Source organism: Carex rostrata, chromosome 8 (genome assembly GCF_964058835.1).
Source record: "Carex rostrata chromosome 8, lpCarRost1.2, whole genome shotgun sequence".
NCBI lineage: Eukaryota > Viridiplantae > Streptophyta > Magnoliopsida > Poales > Cyperaceae > Carex > Carex rostrata.
In genome coordinates, this window is record NC_135925.1 from 12,303,980 (window position 1) to 12,318,668 (window position 14,689).

A 14,689-nucleotide genomic window follows, 5' to 3' on the forward strand; every position below is an offset into this window, starting at 1 on the left:
TCTGCAAATGGTAATATGAAGGTAGCCTGTTATTATCCTGATCCGTATCCGTTTCAAACGGATTCGGATTATAAACGAATTCGGAGCAGTCGGATAATCCGGCTCCGTTTTCACCCCTAATTTCAACCCGAAAATTTTATTAATATCCAAAAAAAAAGATCATCCTGTTTAACAAGATTTTGAAAAATGTCCAAACTTTAATTTTGATTTACGGTTTTAGGCCCCAAAATTTCAAATCTAATTTATAGTTTTAGCCTTCTCAAAACCGCAGAACAAATTCACAGTTTCGTAAAATCAATAATTAAAATTGCGGTTTAGATCTTAAATTTATTTTTTCTTCATGAAACTGTGGATTTAATTCACGGTTTTAGATTTTTTTTTCTGATTATTTGTTTAATTAAACAGAAAATGTTAAAATTTATTTATTTATTTATTTATTTGTATTAAAATATTAGAAATAACTTATATATTTCTTTGAAAATAGATATAATACTATATAATTTGATTTATTAGAAAGACTGTGATAAATAATTCGGATCAATATTTTTCAGGCCGAATTTTTTACGGCTGTAAATAAAATAATTTTTTTTTTGTGTTATTGGAAAAAAAATATTTTGAATTTGAGTTATTGATTCCAGTTTAAAAATAACTTATAGATAAATACAGAAAAATATTGTGTCTATTTTTGAAAAAATAATAATTGGTTTGACAAAAGTGTCAAATGGATTGAATTCCCATCATAATGTGGATTAAACTCACGGTTCTGAGTAATATTTTAATGTCGAAAACTTAAAATCGTAATTTTGTTTTCCGGTTTTCCAAAATCGTGAAATAATATTACGGTTTAGGCATTTTTCGAAATCTTATCAGACAGGATCGATGTAGAATTCAAAATTTATTATTTTTTTTAATATTAATAAAAAATTCGGAATTTCAACATTCGGGACATCAGAGAAAATCAACCAGAACTAAAGCAAATCTTTATGATCCCTGTTTAAGCAGTAATCTAATTAGAGTGAGTCTATGGTACTATGCATATCACGGGTTGTTACTGTTCTACGGCTCTATATTCGAGTTTTCAAATTCTAACGGTCGATCCAAACCGTTCATCTTGTTCTCCATATTAATATGTGTTTGGAGACCAAATTTTACATTTTTTGAAAATTTTTTACTATTTTTTTAGATATTTAGAAAATCACTTGATCTGAAAATTCTGGACCATCCAAAAACAGTGATTTTCAATAAATCTAAAAAAAATAGTAAAAAAATTTCAAAAAATATAAAATTTGGTCTCCAAACACATATTAATATGGAAAACAAGATGAACGGTTCGGATCGACCGTTATGATTTGAAAACTCGAATATAAAGCCGTAGCACATGCAGTAACAAATCGTAATATGCATAGTACCATAGACTCACTCATCTAATTATCTTCTCCCCAAGCACTAGCGATCCACTCACAGTTTTACGCTCAGTTATTGGTTAATACAAAAGAAACAACTTGCTATTATTCTTTAATTTTTCTAACAATCATCAGAGATTAATAATCGGAAAAATTATATTCATTGAACAGGATAAATTTATAATAACATCCAGATAAAATAAAGATATTCATAGGGCGTAACTACATATTGACGAAATGTGGCCAAGTCCCCCTATTAATGAAAATTTTGCAATTTTGCAATTTTGACCTTTGAAATTTTAATTTTTACAAAGACACATTACTATATTAGCCCCCATCTCAATTTCCTAGTTCCGCCCAATCTCCACAATAACAAAACAAAATATATAATACTATTTTTTTAATTCCGTCAGTTCGCACATCTAACAAAAGTACATCTACCTCCTAGATTAGATCCATAACTAAAGCAATTCAAAGAAAATAAAAAATAAAACATGATTATATAACCCAAACCCAGTGCCATAGCAAACAAAACCCGTAAACCAAACTCGAACCCAACCCGCACCTCAGACCCAACCAATGCAGTGGTAGTGTAGTACACTTCGTCACCACCTTGGTACTCTCAGAAACAACATGTTATGCTCTGAATCTTGCGGATGAATTAGACGTGCGTGAAGAAGATGAAGTGTTCTTTCACTTTTCAATTATGGTTCAATTTTGGAGAACCAGCATTTGATTTAGTGGTAAAGGCACATGACTTTCATGTGAGATGTCATAGGTTTGAAATCTACAAAGTGGGAAAAATACTCTGTAATATAAACAGGGGTTTGAAGAAAGCTAGTAGACTAGACCTCCATGTTTCATTTCAAAAAACTATAGTTCAACTTTTAAGAGACAATTTCCTTTATTTAAAAGAAAGGGACTTATTTCTCAATTTAATTTTAAAATAATTAAATTTTTTTTTTTAAAAATGTTAAATTTTTATGGATATATTAAATATTAATATTCCCACATAATCACAGCAGATTTATTTCCTTGTGACTTACGTACATACTATATAATATATCAGAAGCAATGCAATTATGTCGCCGTTGTTTTATCATGTTCATGTAGATTGTTTCAAATTATCCCCCTTGTGAATTTTCTTTTGACAGGGTCCAAAGTCATGCAATTCAATTTTCCACATTTTTCCTTTTACAAGTTCAACCGTCAATTATGTACCTCACAATTAAACTTATATATATAATATACTAGAAGAAGTACAAAACACCTGTGGGTGGACATCTATAGTGCCACACAAATTATATTAATTAATTCCAGTGGTTGTCATTTCTCAGCAGTTCTTTGTGAGTCATTTACCGATCTTGCTTGATTAACTCAAGTTTTTCAAACTAGGAAGTAATGAAAGCAATAGGTAGATTGGACTATTTATTTATTTAGAAATAAACAAATGAATTTAAACGAAACAAGCACTTCGGATATTTAAATTTTGAAAGGCAGCTCCACAAGGCACTGCCTCGGTGGAGGATGAAAAAAAAAATACTACGATTCATGAATCTTAAATCTAAAATCTCCATCAGGATCTCAGTGGAGCTGTTTTTCAAAATTTCGCTATCCAAAGTGCTTGTTTTGTTAAAATTCATTTGTTTATTTCTAAATAAATAAAATAATCGGTAGATTGTGTTCAAAATAAATTTATTTCATAAATGTGATAGCAGACTTAGTTACATATATAAAAAATATATTATATTTACTTCCTATATCTTCATCCATTAATTATTTTACAACTAGTTTTGGCTATTTAAAAAAAAAATGAATAGATAATTGTGTATCTATAATGACTAATTAAGTGTCTATTATGTAATAAAAATGTGTATTAGATCTAGCTAATTCAAACATTGAATGTGATAATTAAAAACAAAAAAGTGTGTAATTTTTAATAGCCCAGTATGTATTATGTATGCAATAATAAATGTGTATTTTGGGAGCTCCAGCAATAAGTATGAATGTTTAAGACAACTGCCAAAATATATTTTGATTTGATTAAAATTTATTTTAATAATCGAAATTAATGCAAATTAATTGATTCCAATTCTAAAAATATCATATCGTCATAAGCTGAATTGTAAATGAAATTATTTAGTATTCATACTTGGATTGGTAGATATATTAGAGCGTAGCGTAGAGGATTAAAATTTGAAAAAAAATATTCATTTTGAAGTAAAAGAATAAAATTTAATAACGATCTTGTACAAAAATTCCTCAACTTGTTGGATGAGCTTGGAAGATTGGTGTAAGATCTCTATCAACAATACAGTCTCTGTAGAATACGGTGTAGCGAGTCATGTAGATGTATTTACATACATAGTAACACTATTTGCGTTTTATTCGCAAATAATTTGCGAACAAAGTATTTTTTAATGTTTTTGAACCGAACAACGAAAAAAACGTGAAAAAACGTATTATACGAATTATTTGCGAATAAAACATGACCTTTTTTTTGCTCCCTTGATGGACCGAATCATTTCCGAACTATACCCGAATTGTTTTCGAATTACAAATTTTTGACTCTACGGAACCGAATCTGAATAATTCATTTGTAACTGTGTTTACATGGATAAAAGGAAAGAATGCATCAGTTGCGGTTAAAATTATCTCAATTGCTTGAAGTTCTGTAATTTTTATGTTTTATTTTCTATGTTTCTCACCTCAGAAATCAGATTTCCTTTTGAAGTCTGATTCTATTTTTCCAATTTACTTTTTTTTTTTCTTTTTCTTTTGTAAATCACAGTGCAGATTACTAAAAACTTCACAGTATTGTAACAAATTGAAGTTAATATAAAATAGAAACTTGACTTCTATTTTTCTTCTTTAAAAAAGAAAAAAAAAAGTGTATCACATGCTTCATATACAAAGGTCACAAAAAAAAAAAGCTTTCTGACCTCTCCTCCTCTTCATTAGTAGTCATTAATTGCTTCTAATATTAGAGATGTTTATCAGTTCAGTTCGATTTAAATCGAAATAAAATAGATAAATTAAATTTTTATTTAGTTTTCAAAATAATAATCGAACCGATTGAAATAAATTTATCAACTGAATTAAAACCAAACCGAACAAACCGAAGTCAATTGAACCAAAATAAGTAATTAATCATAAAAATAAACATTTATTTTTGTTATTTTTTATTTTTTAAGATGAATTAAAAAAAATTGGTTGGTTCGGTCTAACTGATTTTAAAACGAACCAAACAATATATATTATGTCCGTATTTTTTAATATTTTAAAATCTTTAGTTCGGACTTCGGATAGAAAATGGATTTAAAAATTTGGATCGGTTCGGTCTAACTATTTTTAAAAATTTCTAAAACCAACAGAATAATTAAATCGGCTTAAAAAAATAAACTGAACCGATCTATTTAACCAAAAAATAATTAAATCGAACCATTTAATCCAAATTCTCTCAGTTTAGTTTAAAACCGATTAAACCGGACTTGTCCGAAGAACATCCCTATCCACTATCATTAAATTGGATTGCTTTTGCTATATGTACATATGAGTATAGCTAATATAACATTAGTGTCATTTCAGTCTATATAATACCAACTCCAAAACCTATCAAGTCGAGTTCAAATGATGAATCCAAACCGTTCAAACAAATTTACTTTATGAATGATGCGTTTACATGCAAACTTTTTATATTTTCAAGTTATTTTAGTATCAAATCAAGCGGTAAAAAAATTGAAAAATGAATGTATTAAAATTAACTTAAAAACTCAAACATTTGACCGCTTGACTTGATATCAAATAAACTCAAAAACTTATAAATTTTACATGTAAATGCACAACTAATGAAGTAGATCGGTTTGAACGGTTTGGATTCACCATTTGAACTCAATTTGATAGGTTTTGGAGTTGATGTTATATAGACTGAAATGACACTGATGTTATATTAGCCATACTCATGTACATATACAGTACATTCCATAACGTATAACATGACTTTATCATCACATGTTGCTTATGCACAAGTTTTTTAATCAAACATTTTTTTTTTTTTATCTTACAAGCAACTATCAATTCAAATAAGCTTGTATAAATAAGACTAAATAAATTTTCAACAATATTTTTGACGAACTAATTTCATGCGTTGAATAGCAAGACACGCTTAGTTTCAGGCAAAAAAATAATTATGCATCGTAGTTAGATTGGTTTGATTTATATCCGACGGGTTAGACAAGGTTCAGGTCAATTTCAGTATAAAAAATAATTAAAATAAATAATCTGACCGAATGCAAATTCAACCGAAATATTTATTAGTACCATATTAAAAAAAAATAAACCAAAACGTACATCCTTGTTTAGTCAGAATTCGAGAATTACCCAAGCCTAGTGGATTGATTTTATCTCAGTCGGGTATACCCGCCCGTACCCGCCGCCCGGGGTACCCGTGCCCGAGCTCGGGTATGGGTCGGGTACTCGGGTACGCGGGTACGGACAAAAACCGGACCGGACCCGTTATTTTGGACCAATACCCGACCATACCCTACCCGAGTTTACCCGTACCCGACTAAACCCGTACCCGTATACCCGAGTTACTGTTCATCCATTTCAAAATTCAAAAATTCTGATTTTCCCCCCCGCAAATAAATCAGGAAAAAACCAGAAAAAAACCAACAAAAAAACAAAAACCAGAAAAAAAACAGCAAAAAAAAAAAACCAAATAAAAAAACAGCAAAAAATAAAAAATAAAAAAATACCCGTACCCGCCCTACCCGTACCCGTACCCGCCTTACCCGTCAAGGGTACACGGGTAAGGGTATAGGACGGGCAGGGTATGGATTTTGAAAATTATACTCGCCATACCCGTACCCGAGTATACCCGTACCCGAGACGTACCCGTACCCGAGACGGGTATACCCGGGGTACCCGTACCCGCCCGAGTTGCAAACCACTACCCAAGCCGTAGAGCCAATCTGCGAACCCAATTAACAAAGACAGCACAGATGATCCGCAACTTCAGACTGAAGTCCGCAGATTAAATTTGCGACCCCACAAATTTTTTATTTTCTTTATTTTGTTTAAAAAAACATTTATTAAATAATAAAAAGACTCAACTATTGAGGAGATATGTCAGACGATCATTCTGAATCAAAAGTGAAGCTTATTAGTCAAGGATCATTCTGGACTAAAGCTTTTTTCTTTATTTTGTTTACAAAAATATTTATTAAATAATAACAAAGACATCTTTTTGGTAAAACAACATCTTTTTTGTTAGATAGATGGTGTAGTGAACATACCTTAAAAAATAAATTTCCAAATCTTTATTCTATTGTTACTGATAGGTTTATTTCTGTAGCTGAGGCATTTTCTACTTCTCATTTAAATTTGTCTTTTCAAAGGCAAATTACTGGTATTTATAGGGATGAATTGATTACCTTGCACCACAAGTTTCAACATTTTACTTTGTCTTCTCATTTGGAAGATAGATTGATATGGCGATGGTTACAAGATGATCATTTCACTGTTCATTCTTTTTATAAATGGTTAGAATATGGTGGTATTTCAAATTCTGATTATGATACTATTTGAAAATCTCACATTCCTTTAAAAATCAAAATCTTTCTTTGGCTCGTCCGACGTGATAAAATTCTCACTAAGGTTAACTTGGCAAAAAAAGAATGGCCAGGAGATCTTACTTGTGCATTTTGTGACCAACATGAGAGTGCTGACCATTTATTTATACATTGTTCATATGTACGCTTGATATGAAATTGGATTGCAACATACAATTCATTTCCCTTTACATGTAATTCTTTAGATGATTTATGGTTACTTGATGCTTCTATTCCCTTAAAGGATAGACTCCTCGTAGAATTGTTAAGGGGAGCTATCTTATGGAATGTATGGTTAGAAATGAATAGAGTTATTTTTAATGATAATACTACTCCCATTTCTGCTAAATCATTAGGGTTTAAGATAATCTGTTTAGCTACTTTTTGGTGTAAGTCTAGCTCTGACAATTTATACTTAAAATTAAGTCTAATGTTTCCATGTGATGTTAAGGACCTTCCAAATCAGATACTGGGAGAGGAAGAGGAGTCCACCCAAGCTCTTGGAGCCGGCAACCCCCCAGATCATATGTCTGGAGACGAGATATCGAATGAGGATTTATTGGATTACTAGTCTCCTAGGATATGATTGTTTTTTGAGACTTTTACTTTGCTTAGTATTCATTTTATTTTCATTTTAGCTTTGAAGTGGTACTATCTCTACTTGTATGCTTTTATGTTTGTTGATGATGACTTGTTGTAAGACTTTTCATATTTGATTTTGATACCTATTTTAGGTACCATATCAGGTATGCTTGATTTCTATGAAATTGATGGTAATATCACTATTTTTCAAAAAAAATAAAAATAACAAAGACTCAAATATTGAGGAGATATGTCAGACGATTGTAAAGGCTCCAACTTAAACTGAATATTTAATCTCGACACGAATTTCAAGTGAAATAAAACAAATAATTGGGGTCGCAGATTCAACTTGCGGACTCAAGTCTGAGGCCACGGACTGACTGTGCGGTTCTCATTAAATAGGGTTGTGAATTGGATCTGTAACCTGGATATTAATGGAATTCTCTCAAAACAAAAGTGTTTTGGTTTATTTTTTTTAATATGATAATAATAAAAATTTCGGCAATTCAATCCAAAATTTTGATGAATGTGGAACTATAGGAATAGTTTATTTTTTATTTTTTTTGGAACAAGGCATGATAATAAAATCATCCAATTATTAATATTTACCGGAGATTCTTCAATCAGATTTCAAATCTGCAACCTTTCACATAAAAAAAAATTGTTCTCGTCATTTTTTAAATCAAACACTGATTTTCAAATTAATAATTAATATATATAATATGAAAAGATCTTCTGATCAATTGAGATGTTTCCTGTACGGTACATATGATTATCAAATTTTTTGTCGTTTTTAATGCCTATATTGGTACGAAGAAAATAAGAAGAGATCGAGTAGGCTTTCTCAAAAGCTATAATAAATTGTTTATGTTACGATCATAGGCTTTTAGGGAACTATTGCAAGAGAGAAATGGTGCAACCGCCCCAGCAGACTTCTTGGCGAGGTCTCTGTCTCTGTCTCTGTCTCTCTCTGGTAACGGTAGCTTAAGCGGGTAAGAAAGCGTATATAAGCAGAGTACAGACGTAACTGCCATGCGTGACAGTGACTCGGTTCAATCAACTTATCAACGCCTATATCCATAATTTTAATTCAGATTTATTGACACGGGTACAAAATCAGTTATCCAATAGGTAGTCTACGGGTGGCAAGAAAGCCTCAGCGGCGGCTTTTGGCTCGCTCAAGCTCGGTTTAAAAACAAACAAGTTACGAGTCATTTTTTTTTAATCTCTATCTCTAATGTTGGATTCAGTATCTTTATTGAGACTTCTGAGTGGTAACTGTTCTAGCTCGGTTGATTCAATTATTTCTACGATGAAGTCTTCTAGTAGGATAACTATGCACACAGAAAAAATCATCAATAGGATCCTATCATTTTTTAGTTTGTTTACAGTTGTGTGCTTTCTCAGACATTTTTTTTTATCTAATCTTATATAACAACTAGTTTGTAACTCTTTAAATTAATAAAATCGCCTATGGGTTTTACTGTCAAAAAAAAAGATTGCTCATTTTCAAAATGAGCGAGCCACAAGCTACGTCGAATTTGGTTTGTTGTGAGTTGAGTGATAAAAACACATGACTCATGGCTCGCTTAGAAAAAAGAACTCACTCGATTTTGGCTTGGTTTGAAAAATAAACCTCGTTAATTTTTTACATGTATATACATTACTCATGAAGTCCTTAGGTTATATTTATTTTTTAATATTATTTTGTTCATCATAATAATTGAATGTCCGAACTATATATGTATCTTAAGTTATATTTATTTTCTAATACTTTTAGGTAAATAACATGTTAGTTTATTATCACAATATTTAAATTAGATATTTGAATTATATTTATATATATTTATTTAATATCTGATTTGTATCCGTTTAATATATAATTTATATCTGTATTCAATAATAAAAATATATATGGATATACTATCCGATCCGTTTGCACCCTAGTTTGCACTACAATGAATTTGTTTGAAGCCTTTTGCCACAAATCACGCATTGAATGTAGACAGAGTCATTAGGTAAATCAATCAATTTTCAAACTTGATTGTCATACATAAATTAAATTTTGAGTTTTCTGACTTCTAAGTTCTAATTACTTGTACAAACTCATCATTATATTCAGAAAGATCATATGCTTATTACTTATTATCATCTTACAACATTATCTCATGTTGGTCCATATATCTCCAAGTACGCGATTAGAGGTGTCAATAACACTCTTTTATTCGTTTACTTGACTCGTATTGTATCTGAAAACATGGATAAGAATAATATTTTTTTTTCATTATTTTATCGGGTATGGGTAACATTTTTTTTTTTCTGTTGTCTTATCTGTTTTCGTATAAGATAATTTTTTAAAAATAATATTATATATATATTTGTATGAAAATGATACATGATACAATAAAGTTTTATATTTTATTAAATTTCCATAATTCAAATTAGTTGTGTTCATTATTATTTTTCTTTCTTGTTTTGAAAAATATTTTATCGAAAACACAAATCGAAATGTCAATAACACTTTTTATTCATTTACCTGACCCGTACTGTATTCGAAAAGACAGATAAGGATAAATATATTTTTTTCATTATCATAACGGTATGGGTATGAAAATGCCTCCACCCGATCCGTATCGTACCCGTTGACACCCCTACACGATGTGTCCTATATGACCTTTGTAGATTTGGTGTCTTTTCTACATAATTTACAATATCGTAGATCTAGCTAAGATTCAAGATATATTTAGACATTTTTTAGTGATTTTTGAACCTCTTCAAATTATATTTACTCTGATTGACACCTTTGAAAATAATTTCTTTCTTCATAAAAACAACTTTGACAATAAATACTTTATTTTATGTAAATTAAAAAATCATACCCATTTATTTTTTTTCGAATGTTCCACCAAGAAATGTTTGTCTAACATGTATCTACGCTCATCAGAAAAATAAGCCTTAATATATATTCTCAAATTCTTTAAATCTAATAAAGACAATGCCATTGAAACGCTTCAAATTTTGAGTTGTTAGATAGTGCTCATATTTATTTATTAACAGATTTGGCGGAGATGATAAAATAATTATGGGCATATAAAAAACAATTTTTGTGAAAGTAATAGTTACCTGTAAACCAAAAAAATATTGAAAAAATATATAATATTCTACCATACCTGGTGCTATAAATAAAAAATTCTCTAACGATAACTATTTCTATCACCCACAATGAACAGATAAAATTAAAATATAACAAGTCTTAGGCGTAGTTTGACCAATCTTCTAAAATATAACTATTTAGTTCTGATGAAAACCTGGCAGGGAAATTATATAATTGACTTCGCAAATTTCAAGTTGCTGCCTCGATCGATGTTGATATGGAGAGGGGGATGACATTTGTCAAATAAACACAAGAGTATGTAATATGAGTAAGGCTTGGAGGTAGCATAAAGTCATTTGTGCTACAACTTTAAAATTTATCATATAAACTTTAAACTTTATTTTAAGTAGTTCAGTAAATTGGTTATATCACTAGTGGAAAATATAAAATCAGGATCGGTTATATACGTATATTAGTATCGGAATACAACCGATCCTGATCAAGGCGATACTGATACTACAATAATCTGGATCGGTTAAATAACCGATCCAAATAGTTTGCATTAGGATCGGTTTTTCTCTACAACCGATCCAGATTATAACTATTTGGATCGGCTTTTCTAAACAACCGATCCTAATAGTGGTTGATCTGGATCGGCTGTATAAAAGAACCGATCCTAAAGAAAACTATTTGGATCGGTTCTTTTATACAACCGATCCAGATCAACAACTATTATGTTCGGTTGTTTAGAAGAACCGATCCAAATAGTTATTTTTCATTTTTTTTATATATCCATTAGGATCGGTTGTTTAAATAACCGACCCAGATTAATTATTAGGATCGGTTCTTTTTAAACAACCGATCCTAATGGTTATTTGAACGTTTTTTTTATAAAAATGAAAATCTGGATCGGTTAATTGATTAAACCGATCCTATATATGTGTATTTAGATCGGTTTTTGCAAATAACCGATCCTGATTTTTTATTGAATCTAAAAAAATATTTTCATTTATTTGGCCAGCTTCCCATATATATTTTGCAGGCCAGTATATATTTTGCACAGTAAGAAGCAGTAATTAAATATCAAACACATCCTAAATTAAATATCATACACAAATCCTAAATTATTACAAAAAATTCATGTTCATGCAAATTAAGTTTACACATCCTAAATTGTTGTACTTCTTCTCGGTTTTATCTCACTTAGTAAAATTTGAACCCACATTAGGCGAAGATCGCTCAAGCGTTGTACAATATGTTTAGCAGGAATATCCTGCATTTTTTAAAAGATAGAAGAGCATGCACAATTAATTGTATATTTTATTATATTTGAAGCAACAATGTTTACTTTTGAAAAATATATAAATGCATATATGCCTTTAACTTCGGAAAATCCTCGAGGAATTCCTTTATTATGTCTTGCATGAGCAACATGACATAATATGCACATTCCCAGCCGGCTGGTTGTTGTGGGCACTATTGCTAAATTAGGATCGGTTGTTTGTAAATACCGATCCTGATACTATCAGGATCGGTTCTAACAAACAACCGATCCTAAGAGTTCATAAATTAGGATCGGTTGACCAAAAGTACCGATCTAAATAGTTTTTAGGATCGACGTTTCTAAGAAAACCGATCCAGATAGGTATTAGTATCGGTTGTTTCGTATAGCCGATTCAGATAGGCCGATCCTGATTCCAGTTTTTCCACTATTGTATAATGAACTTGTGGAATACCAATTTTTACTATTTTTGAATTTTTTTTACTATTTTTTATGATTTAAAATAGCCTAAAATATTGGCAAAAAAATGGCAATTTTTTTTGAAAGATGACAAAAAATGGTAGAAATATTGACAATTTTATTTTATTTTTAAGTTAGTTTTTGCCATCTTTCGTAAAAAAATTCTAAAAATAATAAAAATTGATATTCTACAAGTTCATTATATAACCAATTTACTGAGCTACTTAGATTAAAATTTGAAATTTATTCGATAGACTTTTGAAGTTGTAGCACAAACGATCTTATGCTATCCATAGCACTCAAACCTCACTAATGCAATATATAACAAGAAATAGGACCTTTTTTTGAGTTTGTTGACTTACCTAAAAATTAGAAACGTACAAGCAATGTATAAAAGTCGTATAGAAGTATTCGCTGGCGTAGCTAAAATTTGAAATCTGAGTCTGTAGATAAAATATTAACAGTAAAAAAATTATGGTTACCAGTAAAAAGAAAGTTAGAGTTACCAGTTTTCTGAATTTCTGAGCCAACTGCCTCTTCTCGTTCCGTCGGCCGTTGCTCGACTAATCTCCTGTTCGAATCGGCGTCGCTAACCCTTTCTGTATTTTGTTTTCTTTCTGTGTATCTGTTTGGCTATTTTTTCGTTGTTTATTTGATTCTTTCACAAAATACTCAGAACTAAGATGCGAAGAGGAGTCAGAAAGAACAAAAAAAAAAAAAAAATACTGATCTATGACAATCTGTAGCGAAGAGACAAATTGATAAAGAGAAGTTGGTGGAATGCTTACAAAAAAAGAAATATGAGCTGTATGGAAAACTCAGACTTCACATGATAAGACATTTTTTTTTATAATTCAAGATAAGACAGTTGTCTAATCCTAAAAATATGTACAAGTTCATATCAAATTAAGTCAAAAAATTATACTAAATTTACAACAACTATAGATGATGAGTTAGAAAGAGAGACTTTTGAGTCTTTGACATATATACCTAAAGCTATCTCCATCCATTACTGTTTTTTTTTTAATATTATTTTGTCAAATTTGATGGAAGTGATAGCATGCTTACAAAAGTTTTTCTATTAAATAAGTTAATTTGATTAGTGGTAGCTGGGAAGTCTTTGCCAAATAACATTTTTTTTATTTAATATAGTATTAATATAATTCATTAGGTATAGAGATCTGTTCTGTACGCATAACAAAACAGCCATTTTTTCTTTCTTGTTACAGGAAAAAAAATATTACTTGGAATTAATTCACGTGAAATTACATGAAAGAGAAAAAAAACTTAGGAACAGAGAAATATTTTTGTATACTAAAATTATGCAACAATTTTTGCCAAAATGATTTGTCTTAGATTGATCCAATAATTGAAGTGCACTATATTTCAATCTGATAAATAAATTTTTATATTGTTCTTATTTATTATATATAAGATGAAGTAATTTATTCTACACATGATGCACACACGCAGTGGCAGAGTCACATTGAATCAGGGGTAGACATTTATTCGACCTCTAAATTTTAGAAACCAGGTAAATGTCTACGTATAATCGAACTGTTATCAATCTCTGAAATTTTTTTTTGTCTATCCTTGAATAATCTACAATCTGAATTAGTTAATACATGGAAGTCCGTAATGTACTAGTTCTATCAGTAATTTTTTTTGTTTTTCCCTGATAAAAATTCTGACTATGCCTCACATATGATATATTTTGACAAAAAAAAATTTTACTAATAGTTTTAAGTTCCTTGTTAGCAAAGACTAATATGTAATTAGGTATATTATTTGATGTAGGGAAGTTTCGATCAAAAAAGAAAATAAAAATAAAAAGGGAAGTTAAGTACTGGGGTAGGATTTTCTATATTTTTTTTTTTTTTTGGGTCCATATCCAAATTAAATGTAGCTTTTTTACAAGTTATTTATTGACTTAGTCGGCCTTTTATATGTCAAAATGATGTCGTCATAGATGAATAATACAAGTTTCCATTCGATTTAATTTTTAATATAAAACCAGTATTTGGTTTTAAATTTTTACATCTGATGAAATTTCAAATTAAACTGTAGCGGAATATGATGGCCAGAGCGAAAAATATGCCACGTTGCAGTTTATTTGCATCAAATATAAATTATAAATAATATTTGAACTATTAATTGGAAGCAAAAATATGTGATTTAGATATTATTACGGTATCTCTCCGGTCAATATAAAATTGGATAATATATTGGTCGGATGAATAGCAATTTTTTTTTCTAA